This window comes from Astyanax mexicanus, chromosome 3, assembly GCF_023375975.1.
Source record: "Astyanax mexicanus isolate ESR-SI-001 chromosome 3, AstMex3_surface, whole genome shotgun sequence".
Lineage (NCBI taxonomy): Eukaryota > Metazoa > Chordata > Actinopteri > Characiformes > Acestrorhamphidae > Astyanax > Astyanax mexicanus.
Genome location: NC_064410.1, coordinates 55407186 through 55431641, shown reverse-complemented (window position 1 = coordinate 55431641; position 24456 = coordinate 55407186). Strand labels below are relative to the sequence as shown.

The 24456-nt window shown below is 38.5% G+C and overlaps 1 protein-coding gene and 1 long non-coding RNA gene across 5 annotated transcripts in view; one reads left to right on the top strand and one right to left on the bottom strand.

Annotated features, from left to right (window-relative positions):
* sdk1a (sidekick cell adhesion molecule 1a) overlaps positions 1-24456 on the top strand; it is a 601048-nt gene that overhangs the window by 236618 nt on the left and 339974 nt on the right. The gene's annotated exons all lie outside the window — the stretch shown is intronic.
* Positions 10544-24456, bottom strand: part of LOC125799256 (uncharacterized) — a 345287-nt gene continuing 331374 nt past the window's right edge. The window contains exon 3 of the long non-coding RNA XR_007438087.1: positions 10544-10640. This is a non-coding gene — a long non-coding RNA (uncharacterized LOC125799256). The remainder of the gene's footprint in view (positions 10641-24456) is intronic.

Sequence of the window (24456 nt, the reverse complement as noted above, 5' to 3'; positions counted from 1 at the left end):
GTATCATAAATTATTTTAATACTGTATAAATGAAGTAATTGTAATGAGGTAATATTGTATGCAGAAATGAATTAAAGTTTACTAAAAGAAAGGATTGACTGAAGTTCAATTCACTTATTTACTCTATGGAAAATTCAAGTCTTGAAACCGAGTTGAAGTTACTTAAATTGATCTGAAATTAAATTTGCTTAAAAAAAAAAAAAAAGCAAATGCAGAAAGTTGCGGAACTTTTTTGAAGTAAATTTTACTCAGCATTTTTTTCAGTGTATGGCGTTTAGCTGACACTGTTATCCAGAGTAATTTACAAGGTTATTTCTTAATTACTTAAAAAGTAATTACAGTTATGATTAATGCTGCTTTTTCCTGTATTTTTGAGAGAGGGACAGTTATAATAGTGTAGTGTGATTTACTCCTGGCAGAGTGTAGTATTTTAGAACGTGTGAGTAAGTGAGACAGTGCAAATCAAGAGAGAAAGCAAGAGATAGCGTGGGTTTGAGCGAGAGACAGTGCAAGTGAGAAAGCGAGAGGTAGCGTGAGTTAGAGCGAGAGGTCTGTAACAAAGGGAAAAAAAACAATAAAAGGAAACGCGTTGTAGAAGAGCTTGACGTCTCGGCGAGGAGCTAACAAAACAGAGGGGTATTTATACTAACACAGACCAGGTGTGGGCAATCAGAAGCTCGGAGAGCGTGAATGCAACAGCTCATATGATCACTCAGGAAAGGTCCGGTGTGAGTGCATGCAGGGGGTTGGAGTCTTTAATGTGTGAAACGTGTGAGTCCAGAGCATGCAGACTGACAAATATGTTTAAAACAATGTTTTATTTGATTCATATTTGTTAATTTATGACATTTAGATATTTTATATTTCTATTTGAATATCAGAATATTTAAATATTTAAAATTAATTGCCCTATAAAAGGGTATAACTACCTTATTATACTGATATATTACCACTGTATCAGTAGCATGTAATAACAGTTTCAGTCTGGGATTTTGAATAATACATCGTCCCAAAATGTAGAATGAGCTTTCCAGGAAATAAAGCAGACTGGCGCTTAACATGAAAAAGATCAGTCTCTCTAGTTTAACAGGGAATGTGAAGCATGCTGATGTCTAATATAGCTGTGAAGATTAATTAAGTTTAAAGTGGGATGTCACGAACATGTCAACACAATCATGTTCACTCTTAACGTGTTAATCACTGCGGTGTCAAATCAGTGCAGCGTGTTCAGATTTCCATTCCAGATGATTCTATTTCAGTTTAATTCAATCAATGTTTACTGGCTGTGAAGAAGAACGGCACAAAATGATATGTCGTAATTCAAAGTTTATTTGTCACATACATACGGCCTTAACTTACACCCTGCACAAGGTGTGTTGTGACGCTAATTGCTTATCTTATACCCCAGCAACAGTATATTTTTACACCTTCCGCCTGTGTTGTTTGATGTTCTATGTTGAGGGGTGTGGTGGTCAGGAAATGAGGTGTGCCACAGGTGCTCCACTGACTGAATACAACCTAGACAACAGTCAACAGTCAGATGCAGGTGCAACACACGCATGCACCCCAACATGTTATGCACAAAAGTACATGCAGCAGTACACAAACCCAATTTTAACTCAGTGATAAACAGAATTCAAATAATCAAAAAAATATTCCAATAAAACACTGTTTTTACAGAATTAACAACCTCAAAGTAACTCCACACTTTATTGGTAGAATTTCAAAAGCCCTGACATTTAAAACGAGGCGCTGTCATCTTGAAATTAAGTCATGATTAGTCTAGAATAGGTAAAATAGGTGACGTAATGGGCCTTATATTGTTTAATATCAAGATATATATAATTGAAAAAAGCATTTTCAAACATTTGCAATTAATTTGTTTTCCAATATCGTGCGGCCCTAATCAGAACATTAACCCTCCATGCTCGGAACCAATAGGCTCTACAGAGGAACGATGGAAAAGAGGCCTGTTAGTAGATAATGAGCTTAATCAACATCCTCTTGATCCACTATCGCAAAGTATCTCTTACAGATTCTGTGGTTCCTTCTACAACTTGGACAAAAGTCAACAGTCAGATGTTAATTGCTATCTTGCAATTTTTACAGAATTAACAAGCTCACACTTCATTGGTTGAATTTCTAGAGCCCTGACATTTAAAACGAGGCACCGTCATCTTGAATTTAAGTCACAATAAGTCTAAGAAGATATAGAATAGTTAGGATAGGGGAGTGATCTTAAGGTAGAACAAACTTAAGGTACTTATTCAGGTGATGAGCACTAAATAATAGGGAGGATTCCTAAATTATGTTCCTATCTTAAGGTACTGTAATAAAAACATTATAACCCTCCATGCTCAGAACCAATAGAGCTTAATCAACATCCTCTTGATCCACTATCATAAAGTATCTCTTACAGATGTTGTGGTTTCTTTTACAACCTAGACAACAGTCAACAGTCAGATGTTAATTGCTATCTTGGCCACAAATTGTTATGAGGGGCTCAAATTGGGTGAGGAGCTCAAACAAATTGGTAGAAATTCTGAAGTACCTTCCTGTCTTTTCAATAAACTATCTGTGCACTTTCAAAGCTTTTGGTGCCTCATTTTAAATATGAGAGCCCTCAGAGTTCTACCGATGAAGGTGGAGCTCTTTTGAGCTTGTTAATGGTGTGAAAATTGCATTGCATGGGCAGCTTTATGCCCCTATCTCTAGCAAGCTCTGTAAGCTTGTTGGGAGCAGGAGTAAACACGGGGTAAACGCATGGCCTCCATCCACATGGTTGGGCACGTGCTTGTAAACGTGGGCACGTGGCAAAAAGCTGCGCAGATATTTCCAGTTACAGCTGAATTCACGCTTTTAATCCCAGAACAACAACACTCTTATTTGCCTTTAAAAAAGACATGCCTAATTAAAGGGCAGATTACTGTTGTTTTTTTTAATATTACGATATATATCGTCGAAAAAAGCATTTTTCCAGTATCGTGCAGCCCTAATCAAAACATGAACCAATAGGCCCAAGAGGCCTGTTAGTAGATAATGAGCTTAATCAACATCCTCTTGATCCACTATTGCAAAGTATCTCTTACAGATAGATGTTGTGCTTCCTTCTACAGCCTCCATAATATTAGCCTACTGTAGTGTACAGCAGCTTAGTGACAGCCAGAGCTTTTCACCAGCACGGTTACTGGGCGTGAATCCGTGCCGCTGTGGCGGGGGGCCACGGTGGGGCCCGGTGCTGTGCCCGCTGTGCCGGGTTGAAGAGGCTGTGAGTGGGCTCTGCATAATGAGCGCAGAGATGTTAGGGGCTGCTGCATTATTAATAGCAGGGCTGGAAGTGTGAACGGTGTTGATTTCTGAGTTGCGTCTGCGCGGAGAGACGCACGCTTGGGGGTGGGGGGGTGGTGAGGGGTTTAGGAAAGTGGCTGTTTTGATTATCATTGTCGCAGGGGTGCTGGAATGATGGCGCTGGAGAACACTGCTCTTAAATCAGAGTCTCTCCTGAGCATGATTCGAGTGTGGCGCTCGGTGATTGCGTGGCTGTCTTTAAGCAGGAGTGAGTGTTGGTGGTGATGATGATGGGTGGATTGAAATGCTTTACATTGAATGACAGTAATAGCAGTGGTTGACAATAACACACCTCTTCTTGTAATTCACTCAGCCTGAGGCGATGCGCGCGTGCATGTGCACCGAGTTCCCGAACACTTGATTGCTCTGTGTGACTTTAGAGCTGCCAGTACTTTGTAACCCATTATTAGTATCGGGCAGAACACAGCGGAAAAAAAAAAAAAAAAACAATGCTGGATGGAACGTCGGAGGACATAAGTTGTCATTTATATGCATTAAAAACGCTACCAGTTTTTTTATTATAGTAAATAATTTAGCACATATTTTTGCATTTGCTTATGTTTGATTGATATTGTTTCCTATGCATTGTTTTCAGTCTAAATGTCTGTGAACACCCTTCTAACGAATGGGTTCTGGCAATTACTTTACTCTGGAAGTTGAGCCCATTGATGTCACTGTTGGAAAAAAAAAAAAAATATATATATATATATATATATATATATATATATATATATATATATATATATAAATATATTTTTTAAGCCATTGAAGTATGACCCCACATATAAAACTTAAAGAACTCGTATATTTTAAAACTATTGAATCAGTGTTAAGAAGAAAGAAGTTCAGAAGAAAAGAACAGTTGATTTAGATTATTTACTTTTTTCAATTTTTTTAAGTTTATTTCTAATTTTCTTATAAATGTCTGTGAACACCCTTCTAACGAATGGGTTCTGGCAGCTACTTTACTCTGGAAGTTGAGCCCATTGTTAATACAGATGTGCAAATGAAAGCATATACTCAGCTTAGCTTATCTAAGGTTATCGCTGTTGAAAAGTTTTTTTTTTTTTTTTTAAGCCATTTGAAGTATTTGAAGAACTTGAAGTATGACCCCACATATAACACTTAAAATACTAGTATATTTAAAAATATATTGAATCATTGTTACTATAAGAAAAGAACAGTTGATTTTGATGATTTTCTTTTCTTTTTTTTAAGATTTATTTCTGATTTTCTTATAAATGTCTGTGACCACCCTTCTACTTTACTTCAGAAGTTGGGCTCAAGGCTGATACAGGTGTGCAAATGAATGAACATACTCAGCTTAGCTTATCTAAGCTTATCGCTGTTTTTTTTTTTTTTTACTGTTTAGAAAGGACCCTCTGGAGCAGATTATCATGAACATAGACTATTGTTACCAGGCCTAATAAAAACAGCATTGAGCTGTGGACCAGTGGACCTTATTTTATGGATTTTATGGATCCAAAATCTACCAGCAAGCATTTGTTGGACAGTAGAGACAGTTAGTTCAACAAAAGCAGAATAAACTCTTTAAACACATTTTGATGATTATTTTTAGATAAAAGTCCAAATAAACTAATATCCCAAACAGAATCAGTTATTATAATTTTTTAATGTGTCATATTATTGAGTTGTCTCTTTATTTCAGCACTTGATCGTCTATCTGTTTCTAACGCTTACATATTCAGCGGATTAGAACTGAAATTTGTCACTCAGTCCTTTTTTCTTTTTTTTTTTTTACCGCCTCCCCCAATTAACCACAGATATAAACACCCAAATATCAGAACACGTCATCGGCAAAGCGACGGTGACATCTCCAGCAAAGCCAGAGCCTATTTTCAGATGTATTAATTGGTCGGGGAGGTGTTGTGCGGTGGTTCGTGCTCTGCACACCTCATACCATAAATCTGTTTCTCCTCACTGAGTCATAGCTGCTAAACTCTCTCTCTCTCTCTCTCTCTTTCACAAACACACTCACTCTCTCTTTCTTTCTTTTTTCTTTCTTTCTTTCTGTCTCTCTGTCTGTCTAACCGTCTTCTCCCTTCCCTCCCTCTCTCTTTCTCTCTCTCCCTCAGTAAAGTAGGTCTTTAAAAGCTCTCCTGGACGTGCCCTTCAGCAGGGCAGCCCTCACTGACTGGACACACCTCAGGGTCTGGGTCTGTCCATCTGTGCCGGGTTTTTAAGTGGGAGCCGGGGCAGCTGCAGTGATGTGCAGACAGGCCTGATTGCCCCTTGTCTAGCGTGTCAGGGGGCTGTAGAGAGGCAGAGTGATCGCTGTCTGCCATCAGCCCTGCTCCACACGCGTCTCGCAGCGCCCCCCCGACCAGCCGTTCTTCACGTTAAATTGCCCCACACTTTCTCCTCTTTCAGATAAGGCTTCTAATTGGAATTCTTAATGAATGGAGCCTCTTTGTTTGTCGTCCAGAAGCGAATCACAATTAGTCAGTGATCTAAATGGAAGCAGACTTTTTAGAGCTTTTCTGGAGATTGAATTTTAATGGACGTTATGGAGTGAGGGGATTGTTTTGGACAGTTGCTCACGGTTATATAGGCTTCTATAGTTGGTCTGGTTGGACCAGTGTGCTGAGATTGAGATGCTGCTGAATTACCCATTGCTGAGTTCACATTACCAGGCTGAAGTGATTTAAATCTGATTTTTTGATCAATGTGGCTCAGATCAGATTTTTTTTATGGCTGTTTTTTAAATCTGATTTTTAAAAAAATTACTTTGAAAAATGAAAAAAAATTCTTTGTTGCTCAATGTGTCTCAGATCAGATGGCTGTGTGAACGTGCCAAATCTGAGCGCTGTCCAATTTTTTTCTATTTTTTAAAGATTTGACTCACTTTCCTATGTAGTCCTAAATTGGGGTTGCTAAGGTGTTCTTAGGTCGTAGCTACGATTTTGCTTAGGTCATTGCTATGGTGTTCACATTACCTGGCTGAAGTGGCTCAAATCAGAGTGACTCAAAACCGATTTGTTGCTCAATGTGGATCAGATCTGATTTTTTCAAATTTTCAAGATTTGAGTCACTTTCATTTGTGGTCCTTAATCGGATACGTATTAAATCCATAGACATGCAACATAAATGTGAACAGTCAAACAATCGGAATTCATGCATCTTTTTGCTTTTACACATTAGCTCTACATGCTTCTCTCTCGTACACACACTCTATCTCTTGGTGCAGCTGTGCAGCTATAGCAGCAAATGCAAACCACCTGGCCTTTTTCACCTCCTCGACCTGAGCACGAACTTATGACTTATTGTATTTGTGCAAAGATGCATCATATAAAACAGGAGAGGAGGTCTCCTCATGTTTTTTTTTTTCCCCATGTGCTCCCTAGCACATGGCCGTGTTGTTTTTTTCATGTCTCCTTCATTGTCTCTGCTTTAGTCTTTTGTGTTCCTACGTGTCTCGTTTGTAACTCCGCCCATTGTTACCTTCCCCAGTTGTTTCCTGTTTCCTGTTTCCATGTGTAATTTTAGCCCCTTTGTTTCTACCGTGGTTGCTTGTTCCTTGTTTTAATCCCCAGTTTATTATTTTTTTTGTTATTAGTCCTGTCCGTTGATTTTTCCTGTTTTCATGTTCAATTTGGTTTATTTCTTATTTCTTATTAAAATATTACTTGCTTTTACGCCCGCCTCCTCGTCTCCCTTCTGCTCCAACCCTGACAGTAGGAATCACGGTGGTCTGAAGTATTTGTTCGGCCAATTGGTTTAGAATGTTGCATCACTGCGTCATAACTAATTTGCATAAAGTTGAGAAACTCAATTTGTTACTTGTCACAAAATTGTGGCTACAAATCACGTCCTTCTGCAAGATATTGCTACTCGCTTGTCACTTTGTCTTCTGCCAGTGTGAGGTTAGAGTGTATAGAGCATTTCTTGAGCTCTATTTAACCACTCAATACTGTAATTTAATGTAAATTCATCTAATTATTATCAGAAAGTAGTATTGGCAGTCTATTGGCAGGTATATGTTTGGGATGGTTAGGTTGCCAATTTTTTGAACCCTAAAAAGGGGTTGTACACCTAAAAGGGTTAAGATCCTCTAGTATAAAGGGGATGCATGTGTCTTCACAGTTGGGGGGAGTCATGTTAGTCATGCCCACTAAGTGTCAAAAAGACAAAAAAAATGTGAGTGGTGTTCAATCAGTGTGAACGCAGTTAAAAAAAAAATAAATAAATAAATGGGAAAGACCTGCTGCGTGATTGACAGTCTAAAATAAAATCAAGCTATTCTTTAGCAGACTGCCCAAAGATAAAGAAGTGAGCAGCTAATGGATCACTTCTGGAATCCAGCCACTCAAATGTGTAAAATATGCTTTTAGGCTCTGCGTTGTGCAGTGAGTGCTCCTCAGTCCTGGTACTGGAAATAGCACTGCCCCTCAGGTTTACAGTTTATGAAGTTGTGAAAAAAGTATGACAAAAAAAAGACTAAAATTTGGGCGAAGAACCAAGCTCCATCATTACCCCACATACTACAAAACCCTTCTCTTTCTTCACCTCTTCCTTGTTATGAAATTCATACCCCACCGCTAGAGGGTTCGGCTTCAATCTCAATCATACAAAGCCTCACAGAACTCCGTCCCAAGTTTCTCGAGTTCCACCTTCCATGAGCGTGGTCCACACGCCGCCAAATACTCAAATCTGATTTAAAACTGCAAGGCATAAATTATATTTTCAAGAGAAAAAAAAATTGGGAAAAGTTTAGGAATCCATGTGGAAATAGCAAACATACATTTATATGTTTAATTTATATGTTTACTGTTCATACCCTTTTTCTCTTATGTAAAACAGCTGGACCTACCTTCAATTCCAGAATGAGAACGGTTCTTAAGTCTTAACTCATATTATTAAAATAAATTAAGCGTTTTGTTCTTAATATTGGAGACTGGGTGCATGATTGGATGATTAAAGGTTAACGGGTGCAGAGGATATTTTGCTTGTTAGGAAAAAAAAAAGGTTTAGTTTTCCTTTTTTTTCCCCCTTTTTTCACCCTTGGTTTAGTTTTGTTTTTAGTATTGTTATTAATATTAGTTGATCACTAATTCTTGATGTATGGTTATGCATATGTACTGGGCAAGTTATGAACATATCTATGCTGTAAATGCCAAGTACTTAAAAACCTCAATAAACAAAGCTTATAAATAATAATAAAAATAATAATAATGTTGCCCAAAGGAAATGAATGAAAAAAATACTCTTTTAATAAGTGTACAACAGGATTGTACAAATACAGTAAGAATATAAATATGCAAATATACTTATTTACAGTACATTTTCTTACACATACAGTATATAATATTTTTATTCATGACCATTATATATCTCTCATTGTCCTGGATGTAGGCTTGTCTGGTAACATTATTTAAAAAAGAAATAAACAAATGAATACATTGAAAAGGTACAGTATGGTGTGGTGTAATAGGTAAAAAAATTAGTTTGTTGCCTGAGAGCAACACTATGCCATAGTAACTGAGATTACCTCAGTGTATTACCTCTGTATATATTTTTTTTTTCTACAACAGTTACCTTACCTACCCACTTACAGCTTACTTTCTCATTCCTACTTCGGTAAATTAAACATCTGCCTTGGCGAGCATATTCAAGATCTGCCATGCTCAGTCCAGCATGAAGACTCTGACATGTTTTGCTGGACTTTTTTTTCCACCGGCTCGGCGAGGCTGATTTCTTTTTTTGCCCGGCGCAAATGTATTCTCTTCATGTGCTGATGAGGTATCATAACTTGTCAAACGCCATACACTTGGGTTCAAAGTGCTGGCTGCCTCTTTGATTTACAGTCAGCTCATCAAACAGATGGTAATGCACTAGTTTTGCCCACTTGGACTGTCAGTGTGTGGGCTATACTCTGCCAGACTGACTGACAGATAAAAAGCAGGCTAGTTCTCCCAGGAGCCCCTTTAGAGGTAATTGAGTTAAGAGTCAAAACCAGACCCGTGTTTGGACGGCGAGGTAGCCGGTATCGGGAGCCTGCTTCTCCACCTTATCTCCCCGCTGTGAATGATGGCAGAGGGCTCCTGATTAGACAGGGTCTGTAACTGATGTTGGTTTTTGTGATTTGGGGGCGGACGAGGGTATATGTGAGGCGTCCTGATAAAAGTGACTCATGATAAATGGTGGAAGGCTCAGCCGGGGCTTTTGGCAGCGCTCACTGGGGCATTTTTAGAAGCTTAATGTTAAATTGCAGTGGTGTGCAGTGAGGCCCTTCTAACCCTAAGAGAAGGGGTGACAATAGGTGCATGTAAATTACATAATATTTAATCAGGAAATATGCTTTATAGTTATTGTAAATTGTAAGGATATATTTTATAAATTAACTAAAATAAAAAACAGCAACTATTTTTTTTTATTATTATTCTGCGTTTTTTAGTTGCTACAAGACATTTATCTGATGGACAGCTGTTCTAACCAATCAAAACTGCTTTTTAAAATGGCTTCTGCCCCCTTGTGTCTGTGTGACCCTTCTACTGATTTTTTTTTTTTTTTGAAGGTTGTGGTAATGAATCTATTTGCATAGTCATAGGACAATCTAACCAATCAGATACATGATTTTCAATCCGAGGGCTGGGCCATGACTGTCTAACCCCTTCTCAGCAGCGTTCTGATGAAGGTGCTACGTATGCATTGGTTAGTAACAAAACGAAGCGCTTGCTGGATTAGTTCAGTAGTTAGCGAACTATCATGGAACTGCGACTGTAAATCAGACAGATATTGTGTTGTATCTTATTAAAAAGCCTTTTTTTCAAGGCTGTCCTTCAATGTGAAACTAATTCACAATAATAGGCCGCCTGACTGGTGAGTTTTTGTGTGTACCTAATGTTTTGGCTGACCTGGCGCACAGGTGTTGGAAAATGAAACTGAAACACCTGTCATTTTAGTGTGGGAGATTTCATGGCTAAATTGGAGCAGCCTGGTGGTCAATCTTCATTAATTGCACATTGCACCAGTAAGAGCGTGTGAGAGTGTGAAGGTTCAATTAGCAGGGTAAGAGCACAGTTTTACTCAAAATATCACAATGCACACAACATTATGGGTGACATACCAGAGTTCAAAAGAGGACAAATTGTTGGTGCACGTCTTGCTGGCGCATCTGTGACCAAGACAGCAAGTCTTTGTGATCAAGTATCAAGAGCCACAGTATCCAGGGTAATGTCAGCATACCACCAAGAAGGACCAACCACATCCAACAGGATTAACTGTGGACGCTGTAAGAGGAAGCTGTCTGAAAGGGATGTTCGGGTGCTAACCTGGATTGTATCCAATAAAAAACATAAAACCACGGCTGCCCAAATCACGGCGGAATTCAATGTGCACCTCAACTCTCCTGTTTCCACCAGAACTGTCCGTAGGGACAATAAATTATTGTGGTTTAAACACAAATGAGTGATCTGGGTTGAACGGCTGTAAGTTACAGTACTTGTAGGACAATTAAGCATTGATTGTTGTGGTCTGTTGTACAGTAAATGGTACTTTTGTAGTTTCTAGCTGTGTTTGTGGGCTGATAATGTGTATTAAGTTCATGTAACTAAGTGAAGACTGAGAATATGTAGTTATTGTAATATTTATTCATGTGTAGGTCAGATGTGTGTGTGTGTGTGGGGGGGGCTTGCTTGCAGACAGGGTACCCACTGTATTAACTGCACGTCACTGTTAAAACGGTCGTAGTCTAACGTGGGCCATCTCCGATTTCCACTGTTGTGCCTTGCCAAAGCCGTTTGCGATTCCCGTCCATCAGTTTATTTTTTATATATATTTTTTTGTTGTTTTGCATCTATTCCCTGTTTAATGGGAAGTAAAGTGAAATGCAGGGGAGGGGGAGGGCCACATTCATCAGAGCCCGTCTCCATCCAGCCTGAGCTCAGCCTGTCTCCTGTCGGAACATTTCATCTTTGATAATAATCCCAACAAATTGAATTTCCGTTCCCGGGTCTGCTTACGCATTCCTGCAGTGGTCCTGCAGTGGAACGGCCCGTTGGAGAAGCAGCATGCAGATGAGAGCGCCGCTGCTTTTCTGGCTACAGCTCACAAGCGAATAGAAAGTGATGGCACCTTGGAGTTGACGTGGTAAAGCAGCAAAGGTGTGGAGGACTGGCCATTTGCACCTGGTTTTAATGAGCTGTAAGCACCTCAAAATGTGATTGGATTACAATCGAATCACTCAAACCAACTTTGTTTGAAAGGTGTTTAGAGATGGATCTCAAACAGGTCCTGAGTCTTAAACTCCATCTGCTAGTGAAGTTTCCATTTGCTACACTGTTAAAAGTATCTTAAGTAAATTAAAGTAAAAAAAAAATTGTCAATAAAAGATGGTAAAATTACAGTAATTCACTGTGGAGAAAGATTACAGCAAATTACTGAATACAAAGAACAGTTTCTGCATAATAAAATAGATTATAATATTGTAAATGTTGTACTTTGAATGTTTGGGGTCTTTAGTTGCTAAAGAAGTGATACAAAATGATTACTGACATAATGCTGTAAAATAATAGCTGCCCACATTGTAAAGACGCTCACTGTAACATGATAACTGATATAGAGCATAAAGTCATGCTTGACAGTAAAACAATATTCATAGGATATCCCAAGATGCATTGCGTTCTACAGTTTTAAAACAGAACATCACTAAACAGATATTTACTGTATGATTTTACTGTAAAAAATACAGGAATTAGGAATATAGAGTGTAGTATTTCCCCACACCCTCGACTGAAAGAGAAGGAAAAGAGAAGGGTGGGCGAACTCAGATGATTGGGCAGAAATTCAGGCAGCTTTGGAGGTGGGTGCGAGGTTGTTCGACTCACAGGTAGAGAGAAAGTTACGGTTTATATAGGGAGAAGAGTGGGAGGAGTAAGGGCTTGGATCAATCTCCCAAAAATAAGTTATATAACTCCACTTAGTAATGTTATTTCAATATTAAACACATTAAACAATGAAGTATATGCTTAGTAAATAGTATATTAGTATAAAAACTGAATATTACATTAGATCATTTACATGGTCTGCATGTGCACAAAATGCAAGACTTCCAATATTTTAAAATGGATTTTAAGACACTTAGAAGACTATCTTACACCCTGTACCAGGTGCATCACGATGCTCATTGCTACCTTCCACCTGCGCAGTTTGAATAGCAAAATATTTACAATAGTGGTGGTCTCAAAATGAGACGTGTTTAGGTACATTTCTGGCATATTGCTATCTTGGCAATGGAAAACGCAGGTTTTGCAGGTGGTGCATCTTAGTGCACTTTGGATTTTGCCCTGTGTGAAAGCAAACCAGACCAATCTAAACCAAACCAAAGGAATCAAATGAAGCTTACGACCTCTTTACAACCTGATTCAGAAGAGGATCAAACTAGAGCAACTAAAGATGACAAAGACCCTCCTTAATGACAAGTGTGTACAGAATCCAGTCAGTGTATCTGCAGACACTTTTTAGATACAAAATACGCATGTTAAAGTCAGATGTAAACAGACCCTTAGTGTCTGTACCGCAGAGAATGTCAAGGGAAGCAGTCAGGACAATATTACTGCTTCTCATGAGAAACGGGGCTGTGATTTATCTTTACTATTCAGTTTTGAATATTAAAGAAGATTCCAGAAGATGCTATCTGGGACCGCGGTGTGCTCCCACCAACATTTCATTTCCTCATGGGATGATGCAGCACTTTTTTGTCTGCTTTCTTTTCTGTCCGCCCCCTCCGCCCCGTCCGTATTTATGCGTGCTTGATTTAATCACGTCTGAATGAGAATTTTCAGGAGACTTGTTGGCATTCACAATAGCGCCCATTCCCACTGCAGATCAAAGCAAAAGTGTCTGAAGTGCAGTGTGCCGTCACCGAGCACCCCTCCCTTCCCCTCCCTCCCTCCCCCGTTGAGTCGGTACACCAGGAGCACTTATCTTCAGACAACAGGGGGCTTTGTGGCTCTTTTTCAACGGGCCTGATGGAATTAGACGCACATGGAGCGGCCATATTTACAAGAGCACCTACAAGGCTGGATATGAGCAGCTGCAGGTTGTGCTCTTCGGGTTCTCTCTGAAAGCCACTGAGAGCTGTACTGTAGCCTCCTCTTTCACACACTGTAGTCGCTACAAGGACATCTGGAAACATGTTTTTGGCTTTGAAGCATTTTGCGCTGCAAGGTTGTGTTCCTTCAGCTGTTCGGTGCTATTGTACACTGCCTGACCAAAAAAAAAAGACACACACTTGTAATATTTGGTTGCTCCGCCTTTAGCTTTGATTTGATTGTTTCAATAAGCTTCTGCAATGTCACAAGATTTATTTTAATTTGGCAGCACGTTGGCTTAGTGGTTAGCACATTCGCCTTCCAGCACTGGGGTCATGGGTTCAAGTCCCTACCTGGGTGTATTTCAAATTTTCTTCTCATGTCTGCGTGGGTTTCCTCCCACAGTCCAAAAACATTGACGTGGTGAAGCAGCAGAGGTGTGAATATCCAAGAATATCCAATATCCAAACAGATAAATTGTATATTCTAAATTGCCCAGAAAAATAAAATACTATAAATTGATTTGGTGTGTTTTTGTAAGTTTTTGTGGTTTATATGCATGACTGTACCCAGATATGGATTGGTTAAGAGTACGCTGTGCGCTATTGGCTGCCGCTTCTCACCGGTGTGTGGATGAGTGCTGAACATAAATGGTTGTGTGTAAAATGTGTAAATTGTAAAGCGTCCTTAGGGTTTCTAGAAAGGCGCTAAATAAATTGAACTTCATTCATTCATTCATTATTAGTTTAATCCAGTGTTGCATTATTCATTTTTCACCAAGATCTTGCAGCAGCATTGATGATGGTAAAGTCTGACCAACAGCTGCACAAAGCAGCTCTTCTCCATCCAGCACATCCCAAAGATTCTCAATGAGGTTAAGATCTGGACTCTGTGGTGAACTCTCTCTCAATCCATGTGTGAAAATGATGATCTCATGCTCCCTGAACCCTGAACTCTTTCACAATTCCAGCTCCATGAATCCTGGTATTGTCACCTTGGAATATGCTCTTGCCATCAAATAAGAAAAAATCTATTGATGGAATAACCTGGTCTATATTCAGTATATTCAGGTAGTCAGCTGACCTCATTCTTTCAGCACATACTGTTGCTGAACCTAAACCTGCAGACCAACTGCAGCATCAACCAACCCCACATCATTTACTAAGTTAAATCTAAGTGGAGACTTTTATTTTGGCATGGCAGAGCGTCTGTGGAACTAGAGCAAGTACTCCAAACTCTATACACTTTCCCCCTGCTTACGTTTCCTTCCCATATTTTTTAGTGTTCTTGAAATTACAAGTGTAATGAGTTAAGTTATAGATTTTGCTACTTTGTGCAATGAAATAAAATCATGACACTTTAATATTAACACTATTACATAACAACTAAAAACACCTATGTAAAATGTGCTTTATTTCTGCCAAAAACACTTGAAACTCTTTATTCAAGTGTGCTTGCTTGTTTGGAGTGTTTTGATGAGTCCTCTAGGTTTATAAAAAAAAAAAATTCAGTGAGCAATTAGCTCACAAAAAAAAAAAAAAATAGTATGACTCTTTATTATGACTAAATGTATTATGACATTTTTTTCCCATAGATTAGATGCACATTTCTTGTTGTGATAGTATTTTTCCTATATATTAGATATTATTATATTATTATTTTCCACTCAGTAGTTAGGACTCACATCTTCTTACATAATTTTATCCGTTAGGGCTGCAACTAATGATTCATTTAGTAGTAGACTAAACTGATGATTTTTTTTTTATTAGTCGTTTAGTCATCGATTATTTATGTCAAAATAATATTAATAATAATAATAATAATAATAATAATAATAACACTAATAATATATTTTATTTGAGGGCGCCTTTCTTGGCACTCAAGGTCACCTTACACATTATCATAGGACAAAACCGAAAAATAAAATATGCAACAATAGAAATATAGAATACATAGTAAATAGTAAACAATAATAAGATGTAAAAAATACTCAGTAAATAAAAATACACAATAGAAATCAGTATAAAAATAGAGTTAAGATGAAGTGCAATTACAGTTTATATGCAATTTTAAACAGGTGAGTTTTTAGCTTGGATTTGAATTGTGGCAAAGAATCTGAATTACGGAGATCAGGTGGGAGTCATGGGGGTCATGCAGTTTATTGCTTCAAAACTATAGAAACAGCTGAACATGGGATTTAAATGCCCTTTTAAATGAATGCCCATAAGATGTTTAAATATGGAACGTTCTGATATTAGTGAATAAAAAAAAAGTGTGAACTGAAAGAGGTAGGGGGCTGAACATGCTAGGAGGAGAACACTAAATGGCAGTTCTGTTAAAAATCAACTAACATGTTTCTGGCATGGCAGTTGCGTTATGCTGAATAATTTGGGATGTATAATGATTTTGGATTGGTGTGGAATTACCAAATAGTGAACTTAATCCCCACAAGATAAAACACTTCGACACTTAGACAGAAGCACCACTAGAAAGGCATATTTCTAAATTGACAATCTTCTCATTTTAAGGAAAAGAAAGGAAAGTACACACAGAAAGACGTATCAGATTTTGAAGACTTGTAACCAAATATTTATGACCAAAATCTCATTCATTTACACAGACATGCCAGATGTCACTGACTTGTGGGATATGGGTGTTGGATCTCCTGCAGTGAATGTTGATGTGATTTCTGACTTCTGTTGAGTTGCTTGTGTTTTTGCACGGACAATTCTAGCCAGCCATTTATTAGCAGATAATGAGAAATGGCTGAAATACCAAAAAAAAAAATAGGAAAGCTTTCATTCCTCAAATAATGCAAAGAAAACAAGTTCACATTCATAAAGTTTTAAGAGTTCAGAAATAATCAATATTTGGTGGAATAACCCTGGTTTTTAATTACAGTTTTCATGCATCTTGGCATCATGTTCTCCTCCACCAGTCTTACACACTGCTTTTGGATAACTTTATGCTGCTTTACTCCTGATGCAAAAATTCAAGCAGTTCAGCTTGGTTTAATGGCTTATGATCATCCATCTTCCTCTTGATTATATTCCAGATGTTTTCAGTTTGGTAAAATCAAAGAAATTCGTCGTTTTAAGTGGTCTCTTATTTTTTTATTTTTTCCAGAGCTGCATATATATAGTGGCATGATTTATCCCAATAAAACATATCATCTTGTCATATCACCCACTCTTAGAGGTTTCTGAGAGGCACTGCTCTGAATATGTGAGAGTTAGAGAGAAAGAGAGATTGATATTAACTGAAAAATGGATTCTTCCTCTCATCTTCACAGCATCAAAGAACAATAAGAATCACAAGGCGAGAAGCGCGAATCAAGCTGTCAGAGAAGAGCTGGCAGCAAAGAAAGGAAATGCGCTTGATGAAAAATTCATTGATACTGATGGCGGTAGCGCAGTACATTAAAACAAGGTGTTCTTTGCTCCTGGTCGTGCTGAATTCATTCGGATGCACTCTTTTTTCCTGTTGCTATTTCTGTAGACAGTGGCTACCGCTAGGCTTCCAGAGTTTGGCAGAGTTTGTTCTGGTGCTGAGGGACGTGATTATAGAGTGCAACCTTTAGCTTCATATTGGAAGGACTTCTGTAAGCAGCAGTGGGTTTGACTCCAGTTGTGTTCAGGCACGTGTTTGGTCACTAAACTGTTGAATTTTTGGCCAAAACCCATTTCTTTTATGTGCCTCTACCTCTTGTTTTTTCACTGGAAGTAGTTGAAATCATCCACCTAAGAAATTGGGGAAAGCCTTTAAGGACTCGATACGTCGTCAAAATTAAATAATAAAAAAAAAAAGAACGGCTTTATTGGCCGCTCTGTAGATGACCCTGCTGGTCAGAATGGTTCATAAGTTCATAAACCTTACCGTTGGAGTTACTTTCAACAATTATTTATCACTGTCAGCTCCACTTCCTCTGTGATGGGAAGTTGAGGTTAGTTATTCATAGATTCTTGTTTGAATTTCCCTAATCCACCTTAAATCATGACTGAAGAATGAACTGATAGCTGATGCATCATTTAAGGTGGAACATACAATTTAGCTAGCTTCAAAAAAACAAATCAAAGGAGCTGCAATAGAATAAAATGCTCTATTTAAGTGATCTATAGGCGAGCTGCTAACTGTGCACCATGCAACTTGATTTAGGGTGTGTCATTTTTGTCTTTGCTATCGTAACGACAGGTAAAGTACGCTGTGTGCAGCTCGAAACAGGCAAAAGACATGTGCTAATTCTCTTATTTAATCATGTGTGTGTCTTTGGTGTAACATGAAATCAACCAATCAGTGTGTCACTTGTCATTCCCTTTAAGAACCAGCTGAGCTCTGACTTTGGCAGATTGCTATTTTAACAGTGAGCATCACGATGCGTCTTGTGCAGGGTGTAAGATATGGGAGATTTAACTAAACTAGGGTCTTAAATTGGGAGATGCAGTAGTGTTCCCAATAGATTTATCTATTTGTATAGCACACTGCTGCTAGCTAGCTAGCTACTGGGATGTATTCTACTAAAGCATAACTACTTTTTATGCTTGTTATGAAGAAAAGGTCCATAACATTCAATTAAAAATTTACAAAAAAAAAACTCTCTCATACTAAGAGGAAGAGACCAAAGTAGAAACCAAGTCAGAGGAACCCATCCTCCTCAGGTCCAACCAGACAGTACAAATAAATAACTGAATAAAAACAACGGTAGAGAGAGATAATGAATAGCTATATATATAATATAAAAACAGGGTTTTCATATTTTTGTAAAGGACTCCTTCCGCTAAAATCTTTTTTTTTTCTTGTTGTATGTTCTTCAGCCTCCCTTGTTTGCAGTAGCTAGTAAAAGAAAGATCCTCAGAGATACAAGTTGATCAGGAAAGGCTCTGAAGTCTACGTCAACCAGTGAGTCAAATGGCGTTGCGGCGGGCAGTCTCTACTTGCACTCGCACATCGGCACTGATAACATTGATTATAACATGATATGATAAGAGTTAGGCGTTCTTTGCTGCAGTGCTGTTAGCCAATCAGAGGTAATACGTTTGCATGTATGAATATTTATGAGCAAGAGACAAAACCTGTCTTTCTTCAGAGACCTCTCATTCAGTGATCTAAAGCAGGGCTAAAAAGAAACGCTGGAGCACATTTTTTTTTCACATGGCATTCGTTCATATTAGAGGCCACAACTAGAAAAATGATTGAATGAATAAAAAAATGATGGAATGAGACCTTTAATAAAGAAAATACAACATTTGCAGGTTTCTTTGGTCACTTTTGTCTCCATCTTTCTGATGATTTCTTATAAATGCTCTGTTTCTGTTTGGAGGACCATGTAGCCACAGAACTTCACCCTACCCCTCTATCCAAACAGGAATTGTGACACCCTAGCTCTATACCTAAACCTGCAGTACAGATGGGTACGGATTGAAGGGGCATGAGGTGAAATGGGAACAGGCCTTTGTACATGAAAAAAGGAGGTGGTATAAAAGAGAAAGCTGAAAGAGTGGAGATCCTGGAGTTGCTGGAGTCAGCATTGAGAACAGTGTGTGGATCTCGGTGGGGGCAGCGGTGTGAGAGTACTGGTGTGGGGTGCGGCGAGGAGATGCTATAGGCGCACACTTAACCCTCACCCCGCTCTTCTCCATTCAGCAGCTTTGAGGTTTCAGGAAGGTGAGCAGCTCTCTGACAAATGTCTTTAGGCATGACTTCTCTCTCCGGGTGAGATGGTAAAAAGAGAGGGAGATGAAAAGGAGGAGGAGGAAGAGGTGGGGGGAGCGAGGGAGAGAGAGAGGGAGTGAGAGGAAAACGTCAGGATGACTGAATGACTCAGTGGAAGCACAGTGGGGAATAAATCTCGCTCAGATTATTTATGATAAACAGGTTTTGTTTCTGTATCTTATGCAGAGTTCAGCATGTCCAACAGCGTGCGAATGTCCTAATTACCAGGATTATGGATTTTTCATGAGGAGTGTCTTTAGGTATACAAAAAAAATAACATTTTACATGATGTTTTATCCATCACCATAGAGGACAAGGTATCTTACATGCGATTTCACACATGTAGTTTTTAGGTTTCTATGGTCCATATCAGTTGATGAGTTCATTTATTTAGAGTGTTTCTCCCTCTGTTTGGTTTGGTTTCACACAGGCACAAACCTAACCGAACCAAAATGCACACAAATAAACCTCACAAGCTCATCGTCTCCTCTGATTGGTCAGAGCTGTCTAGAGCGGGAGCAAGAAAGTAAATATAGTGAGAAGATTCTGTATTTCAGCGCAAATATCTGTGCAGTGTGAAGCTGCTTTAATACAGAACACTGATTACAGAAATATTCCACTGCGCTTTTTAACGGTGTTTCAAGCAGTGTTTTCAACAAGGATGTGCAGCGCAGATGTACACATACTAAACGGAGTCACGTGGTTGTGAGCAGTGAGCGCAGCACAGACCGTGCATTTAAACAGCATGGAGCAGCAGAGACAGTGTTTGTTCATAGCTGTGGTAATTAGCAGTTTCTGGCTAATAAATCAGATTAAACTGTGCCTTATCAGCAATTTAGCTCAAATAAAAGGAGGATATTTGATAGCTGGGTCGGATTGAGAGCAGATCACGTTTTTCACCACAATCAAACTGGTCTTGGTCCAGTGGTTTTGATCTGCACCCGAGGATGAAATACTGTTTTCATACCTGCTCAATCGATCCGCACTGAGGGTACAAACAAACCAAAGTCTGTTTAAATGGACTGAAAATGCGCTTAAAATGTCTTAAGTTCGCTTATCTAAAAAGGGCCTCGTTTTGTCTTCGAATGTCGTGAACTAATCTCTCTTTAAAAGGTTGTGTAAAGTTCCTTACAGAACTCTGTCCTTTACTTTACTCATACTGAACATCCTAAAAGCATCACTACAGCACAGTGTGTTAATCTGTGAGGGTTCATCTCACCTCATTTACAGAGTGTAGTTGTGCTGAATTTTAAAAGTGTATTATTCGCTTCTACATCCAGCCATTTAAATCATTTAAATGTTTCAGTTAATGTTTTATGTTCTATTTAACTAGTTCCTAATAGGAGGTCATTAGGACATTGATGTTGTGTCATTGAGGTGCTCATTGATTTTATCTGAATTTTAAATTGGTATTTATATTTAGAAATGGGTCTGACAGACAGTAAATACAGTCTTGCTTATATTTTTACACATTGCATTTGTAGTTCCCAAAATGTTCGATGCAAGTTTTAGTGTACAAACTCTTTCTCTTTAGTTGTGTTTGTTTAAAATATTAGTTTGTCAGTAATAATATTGGTGCTTTTTGACATTTTGTTTTTCGTGAAACTGGTCTTAATTTTGTCTTTAAGAGGCATTTAAATGTCTCAAAAACGCTGCAGTGACCTGTGGGATATGTGTGAGGATCTGTGGCATTGAATATGAATGTGATGATTTCTGCCAGAATACTGGGAATATATCATAGAAGACATAATTAATCACAGTGGACAGAGTAGTGGTTGGTTATGATTGTGACCTGCAGTATCTGGCTCGAACTGTCCGTACATTCAATGCGTGAGGTCCAACATGAATATGCCACAGATGAGTACAGTGATTTATATATAGGTTTATTACAAATATAATTGGAATTGAATTTGAATCTTTTATTAAACATTTAGATTCAAATTGGTCCAGTGGTGCCCAAGTAGACAAATCAAATTGACATCATTTATTGTGGTAGAGTTCTGTACTGCAGTGTTGCCGTGCTCTCCTAAGATGACCAGCTGAAAAAAAAAAAAACAAGGTGTAAAAGCAGAGCACTGTCCATCATCTCCACAGGTGTGTGAGGTAATAAGATCAGATGGCCTCTGTAACGTGTTGCTGCAGGAACGTATTTCTATTTCTGAAATTAGCAGCGCTGCCAGACTTTGTTCCGGATCGGAGGGGACCTGCCAATTTGTGGGGAAAGCTTTTTATCTAGTGGCAGAAACCCGTCCTCGGTTGTTGCCTTTCGAATGTGTCCTGTGCGGTGGCCTTCTGAGTCCTGATGGCACAATAAAAAGAGACCCCCATAGTGATTTCACCATCATTTGTATGCGGCGAGAAGGAGCCGGTATACGGCACAAATTGATTTGTCTGAGATTTGAGGGCAGCGCTGCTTTTTTCCCCCGATTGAAGTCAGTTACACGCTGCCCCACTGTTCCTCCACTAAGAGGTCTTCTTTTAAAGTCAAAGCTTTGTGCCCTTCTTGTGAGAAGAAGAGGGTTGTGGTGGTGGGGTGGGGGTGGGGTGGTAGCCTCGGCCGGGGGATTGAAGGTTGTTGTGGTCGGCAGTCTGTCGTCAGTCTCAGTGAACTGTGGTAGTGTGCCGCTCTCTGCACTGGTGATGGGAACTGGCTCCTTTTTCTTTTCTTTCTTTTTTTTTTTTTTTGATGGCCATTTTTCATGATTGAACCTCTGAACTGAAGTGTGGCACGCCGCAGGAAGTGGCCGGCTCTTTTTGGACAGATGCTTTCTGATTATGCATGGATTACTCAGTGGGTGGAAACAGTGGGTCTTGCCGCTGCAGCCACTTCCACCATTGCCACCCTCCCTGGTAGCATGTTGGTGGTCGGTGCAAATTAAAAATGCCGGCAGACTGATGATCCGGAATATTGGCTTGAATTGAGAGGGTGTGTTGGAGCGTGACTCCGGCAGGGTCTTGGAACGGAAGAGTAAAAGAGGAAGAGTGGACAGATGCTGCTTCAGCTTCCTAATTCCCTAATTCCTCCGTTCACATTCTTTAATATAGTAATCCGTTAGATCAGGGTGCTCACAAGGGATGTACCATATCGTATCATATGCAATAGTATCGGCAAAATAATTTGTAATTTTTAAAGTAGTTTTTAAAATAGGTAATTCATGTGTCATTTTGGCACAATTTATTTCTCTACTTTGGAAAACTCTCCGTTACTGAGTAAATAATGAAATGCTGGAAAAATAAAACAAATTGTCTGAATAAAAAAAAAAAAAAGAGTTTTGTTCTCCATGGCAGCGCAGCTGAACTTCTCCATGCAGTGTTTATTACGGTTAGCGGGAAAGGCACTGTGTAAATCAGCTGTGCAGCCTGGGGTCTGTGTGCACGGCTCAGGGGAACCGGTGTTCTGTCGAGTTATGCTACCCATCGATATGTGGTTCTTTACGGCACTGCACATGCACCGACCAACATTTTTTTTTTGTATGTTTTTTAATGTTTTTTATGATAATTTTTAACGTTTTTAATAGGAACATCTACTTGGATGTTAAAAAAAGTGTAAATAACAGTTAAAGCATAGCAATGGCAAGTTAAAAAGTAATAATGAACTTTAAAACTATACAAAAACAGTTTATAGTCACCTATATGACCATAACTTTTTAACTTTTTAACAGTAAAGAAAAAAAATGGATCATAGAAACCTATGCAACTTGTTCTTGAAATTGTTTTACGGGGTGGTCTTAACAAACACTGCCTGAAAAGCCCAAATTATTTAATTGAATAATTATTCAAATTTATGATTTGAGGACTTTTTTTGCAAAAAATAAATAAAAGTAACTATGTAACTCAAAGTACATTTTAAATTGAGTACTTTCACTTTTACTTGAGTAGAATTTTAGCAAAGTAAAGGTACTTTTACTTTTCAGTATTTTTTCACCTTTGGCCACATCACTCACCCCTAATTCTCACATCAGAGTACTAGTTTTTTCCTGATTTTAGCAAAATAAAAATTCACACTGTTCTCTTTTTCTCATTATATATCTTGTAACAGGGTGGAGGCAGGATGCAAATCGGTTTTATGTTTGACATTTCAAAGACAAACAAAAACTGAGACAAAGAAAATAAACACTAAGACTGGAAAAACAAAGCCTATAAAACAAATGATAACTAGATCTTAAGAGAAATTAACAAACAATCTAAAAAAACAAACCAGACCTCCGTAGATCAAAAGGTCAGAGGCTCAACAAACACCAATTAGAAACATCCATACAGGGTAGAACAGGACAGGGTCAAACAAAAAGCACAGCATTGGGTATTAATACACAGGCACAGACAGGCAACACCTGTATATATATATTATTTTGTTGCAGTAGTAGTATTTTTTAAATCAGTGTTTTCTCATATTACCAAGAGTATCGTTATCACAATATTATTTTAGGGCCATATCGCCCACTGCTAGTGCTCACACTTTTCTGGCCCGAGATTTCCCTTTTCAGTGGACAGGCCATCATAATCTACCAGACCTCATTTTTTAAAAGCTTCAATAAAAAAAAAAAAAAAGACTTAATTTTGATATTGTCAGAAATAGAGGGCAATTCACACCCAAAATGGAAAAAAAAAAAAAAAAAAAAAATCACACAAACCTTATTCTTATAATTTACACTGAATGGTGTAAATTATTAGTAAATTATAGCTGCTGATGCCAATTCCAATTCCCTTTTCTCATCCTGATCTCACTTTTGGATGGAAATTCGTTGTTGTAATTTGTGTGCAGTGTTTAAAAATGCCTCTCGACGTTGCTATGGCTATTTGGCGTTAGACATCATAAACTTGACATAGAATTAGTAAGTTTTAGACGTCTTGCTAGGTCCTGCACTCGTCTTGTGAGTCAATTAAAATATGGAAACAAAAAGTAATTGTGAAGTGGCTTTGCGAGGTAAACAGTGCTTCATTACATTACATTACATTATATTTAGTAGACGCTTTTGTCCAAAGTGACTTACAACAGTGAAGTATAAAAGTAATAGAAGTTAAAGGTAAAAATAACTTTAGACAGGGCCTAAAGGAGGTCAAAGGGAAATAATAGGATTTAAAGGGAAATAATGGGCTTCATGTTGGCTGTAGTGTTATGGGGTGGGCGTAGCTATGGTAATATAGAGCAGCAATGCATTGGTTTTATGTTAATACACTGACCTGCTCACCACCATAAACAATAAACAGTTTGAATGCAACATAAATGTATCTATTGCTCTTTATCTGCGCTCTATCAGCTATTGTTTTGTTTTTTCTTCTTTCATGATTGAACCTCTGAAATGAAGTGTGGCACGCCGCAGGAAGTGGACGGCTCTTTTTGGACAGA